Source organism: Dermacentor albipictus, chromosome 4 (genome assembly GCF_038994185.2).
Source record: "Dermacentor albipictus isolate Rhodes 1998 colony chromosome 4, USDA_Dalb.pri_finalv2, whole genome shotgun sequence".
In the NCBI taxonomy this organism is placed as follows: domain Eukaryota; kingdom Metazoa; phylum Arthropoda; class Arachnida; order Ixodida; family Ixodidae; genus Dermacentor; species Dermacentor albipictus.
The window spans coordinates 147,527,243-147,542,834 of record NC_091824.1 but is presented as its reverse complement, the minus strand read 5'-3'; the positions used below and the strand labels follow the sequence as shown (position 1 = coordinate 147,542,834).

Genomic DNA, 15,592 nt, shown 5'->3' with positions numbered 1-15,592 from the left:
AAACGTTGCAAATTCCTACCTAGGCCAGGCTTGTTGACTAATGTTGTGTTTTACTAGAATGCGCTTTTAGGTCGTTTCAGTACGCGTAATATCGGTCGGAGTTCAATCGATTCAATAGCTAGGTTCGCGAGTGATGAAAAAAAGCAGTAGACTGCATGACAAAGCTTATAGCAGGCCCTGCACGCAGAAATAAGTGTGTGATGTTTAACGACAATAAATTTTGCTAGAACTTGCGCTAATTATTGCTGCTCCTTAACCCCCTGCATTATTCCGTGCCAATGCCACAGCAATGCGTGCGAGCCACTTGCTTTGCTGGGGAGTTAGGTTGGAAACACTTTGCTTTCTTCTTGGGGATCACTGGGAGACGACCCCTCGTCTTGAAACAATGAAAGATCATAACGCATCTCAGATGCATCGTATGATCTTTCACTTCACTTAAGTGAGCACTGACGTGGGCAGTACTCAGCCTCTTGCAATTGCAAACGAATGTGCACAAATTAGTGTAGTATTAGCTCAGCACTAATCTCTGCAGCAAAAAAACAAAAACAAACAACTGCACTGGTATTGTAGGAATGGAAACAGAGGGTCGTGAAATAGGTAGCTGGGACTAGCTCACACGGTTTGTGAGAAAAAGTCCTAACAAATGTTCATGATTAATCAAAGTGCTTACTTTACGTTAAATGTCACTGTTAGTTGGATATGCGCATTTCTTTAATTAGAAATGAACACCGGTCTCAGCATAAGCGTGACTTTGCTCTCGTAAGCTCCCTTGCCACTTGATACGTTCAGGCAGCTCAGGAATGCTTCATTTGCAGCACTTTGAAAGGTCTCTGCAAAAATAATTTGTATGCTAATGTGCCTAACATTGCCAAGCACACACGTGTTGAACAAGCTCTTGCAAACTTCGCAAAGGACGAAGCAGGTTGTCTCGTCGTGGCGATAGGTGGGAGGAAAACCTGTCTAACGATGTAAGCCGAGGAAAGAGCCAAAAATACAAATAAACTAAGATTCACGCACGAAATGAAGAAAAACAAATCAAACAGAAAGTAAAAGTGAAGTCAAGATGCAGTCGGCTACTTCAGTACGCACCCTTCTAAGTAAGCACACACCCTTGGAGAGAGAGAGAGAAAAAAAAATGTATACTGCCCTTCTAACGGACACCGTAGACGACGCCGACGGAGGAGTGTCAACAAGGAGCTTGTGAACACCCGCCTCCAAAACTTGCGAAAATGAGAGCGGGCCGCAGCTAGAACGCCGGCGTTTCTGTCGTTTCCTTTTTTTTCTTTCTTTTTTGAGGATGTGCGACACAGCAACGGCAAGTTTTTTTTCTTTTTGTGAGATTCTCCCGCTCAACCTTCGTTTTCGTTTCCAGACTTTTTTTTTTCCTTCTACCTCAACCTTTCTTTCCTGTTTCGTTGTGGGAGTAGTAGGTGCACCACGGAACATCGCAAATAGGCTCCCGACAGATGTTGCCGAGTGGCGTCGTTTCTCACGGTTTGGGATTGCTTTCCGATACCTTGAAGCGAGCGAGAACGCGCGAGCGCGAGCTTTCTTTCCGTCGCTCGTGCGTGCCTTTTTTTTTTTGTTTAAGAGTTATTGTATTTTTACCGTGCGCTTGGCAGAGCAGGACGTCGTGGCGGACCAAGGAGATCCCTCCTGCCCTCTCTCGTGCCCCTTCCGAGCTCTGTCTCTACCACGAGGTGTATGATACGTGCGGCGGACTTCCTGAACGTCCTGAGCAGTCTTTTCTTACAGCGTCTTTTCTGCTTTTTCAAGAAGGAAAGCACTGTTACTGCACTTCGACCATCCTTCGGCAGCCTGCTTCCTGTGAAAGCGTTCAATGTGAAAACGCTTTTCCGACGCACTTCGTTGGCGCTAAGGACAAAATTTTGTACAAGTATTTGCTTCTTTTTTTTGTTCCTCAAGGAGGAAGCCTTGCTGGCAAACGAGGCACTTTTGAAGGCCGGTTCTTGCAGACATGAGCGGTAGCTGCCGACCTAAACGGGAAAGCTAGGCAGTGGTTTGAAGGCTTGCAACAACATATCCGTTTAAATGGACACGTTTCATTGATACGTAGATAAGCAAAGGCTGTGTCGAGCCAGATAAATGTAATATAATTTGACGCGAGTAGTTGTATATCGATTGCTCTTATAGGCGTGCGGACTTAAGTAGATGTACGACAGAAGCCAAGACAAAAAAAGTGCAGCAGGGAGGTTCCTTTTCTAAAGGAATCTGCGCTGCTGCACAATACACAACTCTACCAGTTAAAGAAAGCATGGGGCCGGTGCATATTAAAGTTAACTTGCCTGCCAAGTGCCATGGGCTGAAAGTTTACTACTTTCTCTGTGTCGGGTGAATCTGGCTTCGTAAACAAGGACTTCAATGACGGTTCTGTGTTTATGTTCGACGTGTTTAAGAGGAGGGCAAATAGGAAGGCTCTAGGTTGTAAATTTTGGGCGGAATAAACAAAGAACTGTGCTCGATTCATATATGTTTCTATTCATATATTATGTTGATACATTCATACATTGCCTTCGATGTATAGGTTAAAAAGCACCGTCTGAAAGTGGTCAACAAGCGGGCCGGAAATTTCCCTGTCATCGACTAGGGTCAGAAGCAAAAATGCTGCTAAAGCTTTTTTTTCTCCATATTTGCCTTGCTACGACGGATCAATATACAACGCAACGAGAAACTTAAGATGAGGAGACATAAATGTATAAAGGGAATCATAACTGCGGAATCAAAGTGGATGGGGCCACGGGGTCTGTTATGCACGAGTTCAAAGACAGCGTTCTGACATACCAAGGTTTGGAGATAAGCGCCCTTCCCCCCTGCTCCTTTCTTTCAGGCATCTCTAGTTCTGAGGAGAGAAATGAAAGGCTAAAAACTAGAGGAATAACGTATGGTTGAAAGAAAAAAAAACGTGTCTATACAGCTTGCGATAGCGGCTTGTTTTCGGCCTCACTTTGCTATTTTAAAATACCACTCTCGGCATGCCTTCCAGTGCGCGACAGTGTAATCACGTGGCCGCTGAGACCAAACAAAGGGTCGTGGCATTAAAGACCGAGAAAGACGCTTATCGCATTTTGCTTCTGAAGCGATTCTCCCGCTCTCCCCCTCGAAGGCACATCTATGTGACGCCGCCATAACCGCTTCGTGAGGAAAACTAGGCCACTCAGTGCCGTCACGGGAAAACAAGAAAGCGCATCTCTTCCTTTTCTTTCGCTCTTTCTTCGACCGCTTTATCGTTTGGCACCGAGACAAAAACCGGGAGAGGAGGCGCCTGGAACAAAAGCCTCCTCGCAAATGTATTCCTCGCTTATGGATCAATGCTCTCACGTTCTGTTTGTGTCTCGGTGCGTCTGTGTGGGTGTGTTTGTTTTTTGAGTGTGCCTTTTCCGTGAGCTTCTCGCGGTGCTCTTAGCACACTTTTTAGGAGAAAATTTAGGTCGTAATTTGCGCTACGCCTGATTTTATTAAAGTTGGAGTGGAACTGAAAGGCGAGTGCCCGTATGACTCTGAAAAGGGAAGAAATAAAAAAAAAATAAAAAGAAAAGTATTTAATAAATTGGGAAACAAGGGATATGTTGCAAGGTATATGCGGGTGGGCTATGAGTTTTATGTATGTGCGCCTACGTGCAAGTTCTTTGGAAAACTCACATTTTGCTTTTGATCAAACAGCAGAGGGAACACGATCCCTACCATGGGAAGGTCTCCTGGTTCCCCTCAGATGATCAATAACTAAGTGATATGATCAATAAGCAGAGAAGTTGTATCTGATTCGAAGCCAGTGTCGTCTATTGATCGAGTGGCCCAGTTCAATCCTCGATTGTTTCTGCAGGAAGCTAGTGCTTACTTTACAGCCGCTTTATACTTGTGAACAGATTAAGATGAAAGCTTCGCGTGTGAAATCAACAAAACTATACATTTAACCATCAATTATAGTGGTTTTATTATCTCTTCCACGACGACATTTTTCTTCATTAGAAACCAGTTGCTTCTTCTTTTATCCCTCTTCAGTGAGCACCTTGTTTGCTTTACTTCTCGATTGATTATTTTTCCAATCTTTTGGACGCCGCTACTAGTATTGATATCACAGATGTGCTTGCAATGATGACTTGAGAAAAATCCTAATGATGTATCCATCAGCTATACCATATTAAACACTTAAAGGCTACACCATTGCGAACACCTAGTAAAATGTAACCGTAAGATCATGTATGCCTATGGCATGCACTAATAGCCTTTCGACGGAAGTTACATCTTCATGATCAGTAAAATGATCAATAAATTTCAAACAGATATATGTAAAAGACGCGCCCGTAGGGGACACAGAGTGGTCGATATCTGAAACCGCTGCAAAAAAGACTGAAAGAAATTTTGCACGTATTCTTACTTTCATTGAAAGCATATTTAGCGCCAGCGAACAATCACAGAAGGGAAACGACCCCACAATGCGTTGACTTCAACAACTTTATTTTCAAGAAACAACCACCTATTTAACCCATACACATAGGAGCCACATCGTCCAAATTTTAACCATTCAAAAAAGCTCTAACAAGTCGACCGAAGGGGCGCTAACACACGTGTCAGTAATCCGACAGATAGCCTGAGCCTCAATAATCTCTCGCACGTCTTTATCTTTGTGCTTCGCAAGCACAAGGCAGGGCCCATACATCGGCGCTGAGCCGGCGTATGGCAACGGCAATGCTGAACTTTATTTCTTACTTTCATTTTCCGTTTAAAACCCACTCAACACGCAGCACAACCTCGGTTACGACGATAATTCAGCGCGGGCTCCGTCACTCTTGAAGTAATTCAGGGCCTCTTCTACATCCCAAAAGTCTGATATAAAATAAAATCACATATGCGCTAGTGCTGCAGTGCCCAGAGCTTATGACGCTGGGCCAGCGCCGGCATTTTCTCTTATTACCCAATACCTGCATTTCGCTAATGCTTGGGCACTCGCTCGAAAGTTCCAAACACAAGTGGACAAACACAAGTTTTCCGTGTGTGGGGAAAATGCTAGGAATGAAAACAAATAAATGAATGAAAAGCTGCGGTTTTATGCTCCCCGCCTCAGAACGTTGAAGCGTGTATGCATACTGCGTGCATATACGCCTCAATAATACGTGTAATAAATGGGAAAGAAAAGAGGCTCAAGGTAGGAACGCACAACTTTTAAAGAAATGTGCGTCGTACACACCAAAACTACTTACGATAGCACGAAGAACCAACTCTGTACGTAAGAAAACGTGCCCAGATAATCAGGGTAAGGCGCACGCAAGGGTTAACCTGCACGGCAAAAAAAAATAAAAAGAATACGCACAGGGCTTGCATGGAGGCACTATGTTTCAGTGTTTCCGTTTTTGACAAGAGTGCTTGAAGGCAAGCGCACATGATTAAAAGGCTGTTGGTAAAAAATCTTAAACTGAAGATATTTTTCTACGAGAGGTTACTTTCTCTTCGCTATTCATTTGGCTTTACCAGACATATGTTGGCTTTAAGTGGTCCACTTTCAATTTTTTTTTGTTATATGAAAGAGTTCCGTAACTGGATTCTTTAAGATTAGAATATTTAAATTATGCCCTAGAATTTCACGTGCCGAAACCACGATATGATTATGAGGGACGCCGTTGTGCCGGACTGCGGCATAATTTTGACCACCTGGGGTTCTTCAACGTGCACCCAATGCACGCTACCCGAGTTCTGTAATATAGCGTGTTGAATTAAATGCCGCCTGCCCACTTGCACACGCGCACGCACGTACCCCTATATACTTTAACCACGCCCTCATATTTTAGCCTGCTGTGCTTCGTAATAAGGCACAGTATAGCTGCAATACATGAGCTTTGTAGCGTTGCTGGAGGATTCTGGAATGAACATTCTAAAATGCCGCGAAATTCACGGTGCACAATGGAAGTAAACATCTTTTGTGTTATGGTACTTGCGCTAGCATTTCTTTCTTTTGCGATTATGATAGCAGAGATGGACTTTAGCTGAGATAGCCTCCAGATAGAGCTGTGTTCAAATGTCAGCGCTGATATATAGGTTCCCGAAAGTAAATACATTTTGTGACCAATTTCACTATTGTGACATTGGTCACGGAAGTAAATATCTTGACGTTGGTCATTTGAAGTAAAGGTGTTTCGTGACTAATATCAAGAAGTAAAGGACGGTTTAGTATTAGCATTTCGGGAAAAGCTATGCATTTTGCTCACCTAATCTCCCGCACTGTCCCTTAAGATCATCCATGTGTTTGTCACATGGATGCTTCTTAAAGAGAAGTTTCCTTCTCTACCACGTCAGCCATTCTCTCCATTTCTCGTCGGACAGCTGGGTATGCAATTGCAAACGAACGGGTGCAGGGTTCTATCCCCACAATCAGCACTTATTATGGAAGACATGAAAGCTCTTTTGTATATTCTCGGCGTGGATAGGTTGTCAGTTTGCATATGCAAAGAGAGTTATTTAAATCATTTGGCTTTTATGTAGGAAAACATGCTGCCAATGCAACTCGAAGAATAAAAAACAAGAACAGAGAGAGAAAAAAGGAAAGGCAGGTAGGTTAACCAAGGTCTCGCCCGCTTGGCGATTAGGGAACGGGAAGAAAAATAAGAGGGAGATAAGGAAAGTCAGGCGCCTACACACAAAAGTGCGCTGCTCGTCTAGTCCGGTTGTTTTCAAAAAGCGGAGTATCGCTTTGGTGGCCTTGTGCATACGAGAGGTCCGTGGCCAATGTCCCAGAATCTTTGCTTTCGAGAACGGCCTGTCGTCAAAGCGACTACGCAGAACACGTCGTTGTTAGTTGTAAGTTGTAAAGCGGCACTTAATGTGTTTTACGATCTTATCTCACCCCCAAGAGTTGCGTGTGGTAATGTTGGCCATTCCGATGAGGAATGAATAAACGTTACTGAATGCGATGCCCAACCACAGGCCGCATGCTAGAAGTTGTTTCATGGCGGGAGAACTGGGATGGGAGGCGAAGTAGGACTCCAGGATCCAGTGAATATAATCGCGAGTTGGTAAAATCAGGCGAATTCTAATGTCAAAGTGTAGCGCTATGTGCAGGTAAGTAAAGTTGCCAAGCTGCATTGGCTGTAGACAACGTTAATGATAAGCGCTGATATCCCTGGTGAGCCATGTGCTCTGTCTCATCTACCCTGTCGTTGCCGTCAATTCCGCAGTGGCTTGGCAGCTACTGAAATAAATTGTCCTGGCCGTGCTCGAAAGCTTTGGTGGTTAGTACGTCTAATTTTACATACCATCTGCTCACGAGAGCCATGACGCAAGGCAAAACTGTAGTGTTTGTAGGGCTACCTTGAAATCACAAAATATTACTCACCAAATTTGCGGTTGCTGAGTCACATAATCAACGGCACTTTCGAGAGCCGCAAGCTTCGCTGCTGTCGATGCCATAGCACATGAAAACATTAGCTGTGCGTCTCAATTCCTGGGATCGCCAAGAAGGCTTACGCACCAGCACTAGCCTTGAACCGGCTGTCTCTTTCTCTCATACATGAGTCTGATTTTGAACGCGTGCATATCTGCGCGTACAACACTTCTAGCAGCCCCAAACAGCTCTACGAGAGCTGTGACTGTCCCCTCAGCCTTCGTCTCTGTACAGCTGGAAGAATGAAATTTGCAGCTAGTCCACAATTAAAATATACATATTTCTTGATGCTGCACTCTATCTGTGGTTTATAACGAGTACCAGTAAATGGTAGTTGCTCAAAAAGGTCGGCAGGGTTATTTACACAGATGTGTAGATGACGCTGCCATGCAGTTAATACGAGTAGCGGTGCGGACTACCGGTTCCTTTTATGCCACGCCCTTTTTTACTGCTTTCGTTTAGCCTAACTCATGGATTGCAGTTTGTTTTTGTAGTTTCCCCAAACACCAAGGCAGTCGGTTGTCAGCCAGTGCATCGTCCAGCCTTTCATGTGATCTCCAGTCTCAGCAATTTTGTCGTGTCAGTTTCTTTCCTGTGGGAGTATTTTCAAATGACAAACCCAACCTCACAACAGCAAAGTTACCTTCATGAAACATCTCTGCTGCGGATTCCACGCCTGACGCTGCATGCGCTCGGTCATATCTAGTATGGCATTTGTTACGCCGTAACGGCAAACGAATATGCATGCACCAGGTTTCATAAACACGTTGTTGCATAACGTGCGTGTGGCGAGGACAAAGCTGTAGCTAGAGTAAAGAATATGAAGTAAAGAGGGAGAGGCAGAAAAAAGAGGGGCGCGGCGCAAATATAAACACGTGACAGTCAGCGACGGGAGGTTGCTGATGCGAGGCGTTGATAGTAGTTTTTTTTTCTGTTTCTCAAGCATCGAGAAAATGCAAACGCGGACGCTCGCTCCCGCGCCCGCTCTCCAAAGTATGCAAGCCGTCAATGGCGGTAGGCGCTAGGGATCTACAGGGACGAGCTCAGAAACGCGCAACAGATTTGCACGCCTGTGAATGCGCATGCACACAGGACCGAATCGGTGACGCCGACGCAATCAGCATAAATCCTCTTGTCGCCACCGCAATCTGCCGCCGCGACGACGGTGCAGTTGCAACAGGCCGGTCAACGTCCCATCGATTTCATTCGATGTCGATCTGGAGGAAATAAATTTGAAATAAAAATGCAAAGGATGCGGTGGAAGATTGCGTTGTTCTATACGCATGTAACGCAACCGAATGTCTGGGCGACGAGTCGAGGCATAGAGGCGCGTGCACCCCATTCGACTCCATCTAATACGCCGTCATTGGATTTCTGGCTCGCCAAGATTTCTGTTTCCTCATCTCCGTTCATTACAATGCTCCGTTCCTTCTTTTCTGCTGTACTGACGCGTCTCTCTATACGCTTACGTTCATCGTGGAATTGCACTGAGCTTTTTCTTTCATCCGTCTTTTCTATCGCCGTGTCCTAATTAACGTCTGCAGCAGCAGGCCCGTTACCAAGTGAGAGCAGCCAGAAAAAAAGAAAGAAAGGAGAAAAAGAAAAGCGAAAGCAATCTATACTTCTAGAAGAAGAAAAAGAAAAAAAAAAGAACTCCAGGTCTGTATTAATGAGAAGTGAAGAGGTTGGTGAAGCGAAAAATGAAAGGAAACAACCCTCCATCCGACACTAAAAAAGAAGCATTAAAAAGAGCAGCCGTAATCGCCGTGAATGCGTGCTCCTGAAGGGTGAGCCGTGGGCCACGTGGGCAGCAGTCACGGTAAGTGGCGCTGCAGCGGGAAAGTGCGCGGCCTTTCCCTAATCGCGGCGCCTCATTTGCGAGAGTGTACCGGTTGGCGATGCTATACGCGGTAGGTCGTGCGCGGTTGCTCGTTTCAGCGGTAGGTCGACAGAAAGAAAAGAAGCAAACGAACTAAACGCAAAAATCCGTGTAATACGAAAATAAAACGCGGAGGAGACAATAAGGAGGGGGGGGGGGGAACGCGTGAAAAAGGAAAAGCGTCGAGAACAGCTTGTAGCCGTCGAGTGCGAGCCATGTTGCGGCCACAACAAGGGACGGACGATTCGTGTTCAAAGCGTTGTCAGTTGCGCAACGAGTGATAGTCTTCGGTCGCACCGTTTCTGTCTGGAAGGGACCTGTCCTAACGGCCGGTTCTTTTCTGATACATTTCTTTTTTATGTTTCAAGCTTACTGTTGCACTGAAAGGCTTTTGCGCGTGTGCGTTCCTCTTTCTCTTTTTGTTTGTTGCAAGCTGTTTATGTCAAAGTAGACGACCGCTTGCGTGTGGCGGCAAGGCGTTGAACGAATACCATGAATGTAAGTTGTCTTTATTATCTTGCGCTACTGTTTTTTTATTTTTGCAGTGGGTAAATGTGATGCACGTGAATACCTTGATTTAAAAAAAAGAATAAAAAAAGAAAGGTGCTCCTTTCAATTATTATTGTTTTCATGGTGAACTAGAAAAGTTTCCCAATGAAGCCACCTCAGTGTACATGTAAATGTTATTCTTTGATTCTATTATATCTGACTTTAAGGCAGTGCAAGGAAGTACCGGCGTTTGTGGGCTTCGAGAAAAAAAATTAAAGAAGGAGAACGAAATATATTCAGGAAGGACCGAACTAGGAAGGGCTTAAACATATGCAAACAAAATCACCGTGACATCTTGGGTTCCAAACAGGACACAAAATAAAGAAGACACACGACGGTGCTAACTCCCGACAGTGAAATACTTTATTAAAACCACAGAAATGAACAGCTTCGAAGAACCCTTCCCCCTATAATTACACATGTGCAAAAAAAGAAAAAAGAAAGGAAAGTTATGGGCCATTCCACTTTGTGAAAGTGGATGACCACGAAGCTATTTAGCAGATGACACAGAGGTGACACAGAGTTTTGAACAAAGATACGAATGCATTTACTGCGATATATATATATATATATATATATATATATATATATATATATATATATATATATATATATATATATATATATATATATATGCGTGGATGCCAGCGTTGCCGCCCGAGGAGCCGAATGAAACTAGCAACGCGTGATGTTTCGACGGCGCCGCCACCACGGGAGAGCGGTAGGAAAGGAGAGTAGATACGCAAGCTCGTGGAACGCCGACAAAGAGAGGGCGGTGCGAACGTAGACATGGGCGACGTGGGTCAAAGTGCAATATCTGTTCTTGCCATTATGATATCTGATACGCGTTCTATTTGGATCCACGACATTAAACTTATATTTGCAAGTTGGCGGAGTGCTTGAAGCCTGCTTCCCCTCCGCCGCGGTTCTGCCCGGTTTTTGCACACGCAGAACATAAATGCACGGAACCCTAGCCATAAACGGCCTCGCATTAATAAAAAACATTCAGGAGCCATTATACCCTGTGAAAGTGGTTGACCAGCGAAGCTTCTATGATATTATAAATTATGTTGATATAGAGTTTTGCTGGTATGTGATACATCTAATTATGTATTGACATGTATGCGAAATACAAATAAATGCACAATAATTTGTTGTCATGTCGCGTTTCTCTTTATTTCATATTTTTCCCTTGTCACGAAGGTGACGATGACCTTGTGGTCGCTGTGATGCACCGCCAGTGGCTCTGCCGCCACCGAAGGGCTTTTACGACGGCGTCACAAAAGACGCAGGTGTTGTCGACGTAGCATCGACGGGGCGCCGTTTAGACGCAGGTGGCCGTTAAACCGAGCCTCGACGCGAGCGACTGTATGCGTTGACCGGGGCATTGTCGAAAGTAGTGCACGAAAAAAAAACACGTTTGTTTGGAATTCCCAATTGAGCATACTTCCTAGTTAATTAGGTGAATGAAACTTGGAAGCACTAGAGTTTTGTTCTAGCGGACAAACACCAGGGCTGTCCGTTTCCCTCCCGTAGAAGTGCACGTATTGACAGCGGACGGGAATTCCACAATATTTACAACTTCACTATACACTGCGTAATTAGGAAAAGTAGATGAAACTCGGCGTAATGTTAGACTTTTCTTAGCTGCCAAATGTCATATAATCTGTTTCGCGAAAGGTTTGATAAAACAAGAGCTACAGCCGTTTTATGTAACCATACTCCCTCTGTAGCTGCCAATGTATTGACAGCAGATGGGAATTCTGTAACGTTTACAACTTCCTTGTGAACTAACTAATTATGACAAGTAAATAAAAATTGGCGTAATGATAGAGTTGTCTTAGCGGTGAATTTCAGCGTGATATTTTTTCAAGATACCTACTATAAATTGACAGCTACACATCATTCACAAAAAACTTGGCGTTACCGCCAGGCGTTTTCTGTTCGCCGCCACAATTTTTCTGGAGGGTAGGCATAGACAGCTTTGCTGTAAAAATATGCAGTTCCCATGCACAGCTGGAATTGGTGGAAGCGAAGCTATCTGGGCTGTTTGTGCTCATTGACGGTATTTGGCGGTGATGTTGACGGCATACGGCAGTCGTCATGTGGTGTTAAATGTTATCTTTCCTGTACCGGTTGTGTTCCTCCAGATAGTAGAGAGAACACAGAGAGACATGTAATCCTTCACTCACTCCTTTACTGAAGAAAGCCCAAATCAGCAAGGCTTTCTGACCATGCATTTTCCTTCTCCCGGGTCATGTTAGGTGAACTACCACGAGCGAAGATGTGTAAGGTTAATTACACATGACACACTATCAAAATAAATTAAAGCAGGCGCTAGGCCCGAGCCAATAGATATAGGCCCTCCGAATGGACGTCCCCTCCTCCTACACAAAAACCATGGATTGGAAGTAAAGACACCTAATGGAGCTATTTCCAGAGTCAGTAGTCCATGTCATTCAGATTCTCGAGCGCAAGAAGGAGTTGATGTGGTGGTGATATAACTTTTGCGGCACCAAAAAAGATAGGAAGCACACCGTACGGAGCTGTCATAAGAATAGCAGCATACTTTCGGTCACCGCTCGCACAGCCAGTGTAGCGTCAAGCTTAAGAAGATATACATAGAATGCAAGTCATAGGTTGCTCACTTAAGATACCTTTAATGTGGCCATTGTTATGCGGGGCAGACGGGTAGGTGCATGAATATTAGATCAAGGGAACATGCTAATTATGCCGACAAGAAAGCCAGAATCCGCCTTATGATCGTGGCGTTAGCGCAGGCAGTGGCCCTTTTTTTAATACTGCATACTTCGTGTTCTGGCACAAGAGAAGGATTAGGCGAGATGTTATGGAAGCAGACAACATCTTCAAGCACTCAGATAACTGTGTCACTTGTTCTTCACACACGCTGCTGTGTGCTTCATTGCTCATCTGTGTATCTTTTATTGTGCATGCGTTATTCGGGTGTGGATTATTTGGAGTTCTTTTAGTTTGTGTATTTCTGTGTTGATTTGTGCCCTGATTGCCATGTTGATTTGTGCGGATTCGTATTCTCTTAATTAGGTCATTTAGTTTCAGTTAGCCCCGTAGTACCTTCTTTTTAAGCATAAGCCCATCCATCCATCCATCCATCCATCCATCCATCCATCCATCCATCCATCCATCCATCCATCCATCCATCCATCCATCCATCCATCCATCCATCCGTCCATCCATCCATCCATCCATCCATCCATCCATCCATCCATCCATCCATCCATCCATCCGTCCGTCCGTCCGTCCGTCCGTCCATCCATCCATCCATCCATCCATCCGTCCATCCGTCCATCCGTCCATCCGTCCATCCGTCCGTCCGTCCGTACGTCCGTCCATCCGTCCATCCGTCCATCCGTCCATCCGTCTATCCATCCATCCATCCATCCGTCCGTCCGTCCGTCCGTCCGTCCGTCCGTCCATCCATCCATCCATCCATCCATCCATCCATCCATCCATCCATACATCCATCCATCCATCCATCCATCCATCCATCCATCCATCCATCCATCCATCCATCCATCCATCCATCCATTTCCTTTCCTCCCTTCCTTCCGTTCCTCCTTCCTTTCGCGTTTTCTTTTGTGCTTGAGACGTTGAGGTGAATCAATACCAATTAGCCCAAACTTCAGTTCTTCTTTAGGGAAACATGGCTTTTACATGATACGCAGCATTTAATGCAAATAGATCAAGCAACTTTCTTCATTTCACCAGCTGGTTACTCGGAACAGTTGTCACTTGTGCACACAGACACAGAATACAGCATAGTGTTGAGGGCAGAAAGGACAGTGCAGTCAATCGCACTGTCTAACATCGAGAAAGCATCCTCCTGCCACAGCGTCTGAACTGCTGCCCTCCCTTTCTCATTATCGCCAGCACAGCAGGCTCAGAAAGAAAGAAAAAAGCACATTTTTTTTGTATGAGAGCTTAACTTCCAGCAAAAGGCAGCTTACACCAACATTGCATGAAAATGACTTGGAGTGAAATTTATATGAATTAGTGTAGTCCTCGCAATTTCTAGAAAATCAAAACTTATTCTGCGTGACGTACAAGTAGTCAGTGAAAATGGTTAGTTGCGGAAATTCTTTCAGCATTCCCACATGCCCATTTCTTATCGGAAGCCACAGTCGCCCACAACACTTTACGGACAGAAATCTGAGAGAAATCTGAGAGAAAGCTAAATACCTCAACACCCTCACACGGCAGCGAGGTGTTAAAATTTCCAGCCGCTGTTAGCATACGGGAACAACATGGTGATTGATGTCCGGATTTACGGGCTACATTTACAGGCTGCTCGGAAACTCAACGTTTTACAAGATACCGTGGTCCGTAAACGTTTGTGTTGGATTGCGTATGTATGTATGTATGTATGTATGTATGTATGTATGTATGTATGTATGTATGTATGTATGTATGTATGTATGTATGTATGTATGTATGTATGTATGTATGTATGTATGTATGTATGTATGTATGTATGTATGTATGTATGTATGTATGTATGTATGTATGTATGTATGTATGTATGTATGTATGTATGTATGTATGTATGTATGTATGTATGTATGTATGTATGTATGTATGTATGTATGTATGTATGTATGTATGTATGTATGTATGTATGTAAGCGATTGTTATTGCTTCTCATATAATTTTCACGCTTCCTCGTGTGATAGGTGCTGGTGATCACTAGCATGCTGCCCGCTGCGAGCCCGCGTCTACTCTTGATTTGCCTTGAACAGATCTGTTTCACGTCTGCACCCAGTTCTGAATGGCCCGCTGGATTACTAACCTTCACTAAAAGAACTGCATTCATACCAGCGAAAAAGCTAAGCGGTAGCACAGTTGATATACTTAAATAAACAATTTCGTTCCCATCGAAACTTCATGCAAAAATTGCGCGGTGTAAAATAAAATGTTCCACGTAGCGAAATTACATTTTCCGTAGCGAATTAGTACATTCGCATGCTGCTGCTCCCAAGAACCGCTTTCAGTACGTTCTAGTGGTAACGTTGTTATGGTTTACGTGGAAAACCACGCATAACGTCTTGCGTCTTTCATTTACATATATGTCATATTGTTTACGGTGCTAAAGCGCTTGCGTGTTCAACACAAGGCCAGGAGCTGCAAGTATGAATACCTAATTTTGGTTCTCCGAATTATTTATTTGCTCTGGAAAAAGGCCTTGTCCTGCTCGTTACACTGAATATTTGTCACGCTACTTTGGTGTTTGAATAATGTTGAAAATAAAAAAGAACCTATTTACGTTAACACGCTCTTTCTTTTTCTTCTGCCAGCCGGTCAAAATCACGACACCTCGGGTGGCCGCTGAAATCCATCTCTCCATCAACGTCACTTACCACTCAGGGCGATGTTCTTTGGTATTTTCACATTTCTTTTTCATTTTTCTTTCACGCTGGCGCATCCGATCGATACAACAGTTTATGTCTTGCGCGATGTTTTTGTTTGTTGCCGATCGACAGAGCTACATATATGCGGTGCCAATTTTAGCGCTGCTTTACCGGTGCTTTGACACCATTTTTACTCCAGTATTGACCAATCTTCGCATGTCAATCATTCTCCAGAGACGAAGCGGTGAGAGGACTTTTACTTAGAGGCACTTAGCTGGACGTACAAGAGGAAACGTGTGTCAAGAATGACAACGTGTCACTTAATACTGTCGGCCATCTCACTTCCAGGATGTCCCATAGCGCGCGGGCTCTCCTTGAAATATAAGA

The 15,592-nt window shown here is 44.3% G+C and overlaps 1 protein-coding gene and 1 non-coding gene across 3 annotated transcripts in view; one reads left to right on the top strand and one right to left on the bottom strand.

Annotated features, from left to right (window-relative positions):
- LOC135902182 (hemicentin-2-like) overlaps positions 1-15,592 on the bottom strand; it is a 602,016-nt gene that overhangs the window by 417,044 nt on the left and 169,380 nt on the right. The gene's annotated exons all lie outside the window — the stretch shown is intronic.
- LOC135902221 (U2 spliceosomal RNA) lies at positions 10,607-10,797 on the top strand. The gene has a single exon (XR_010564450.1). It is a non-coding gene; the product is annotated as a U2 spliceosomal RNA (small nuclear RNA).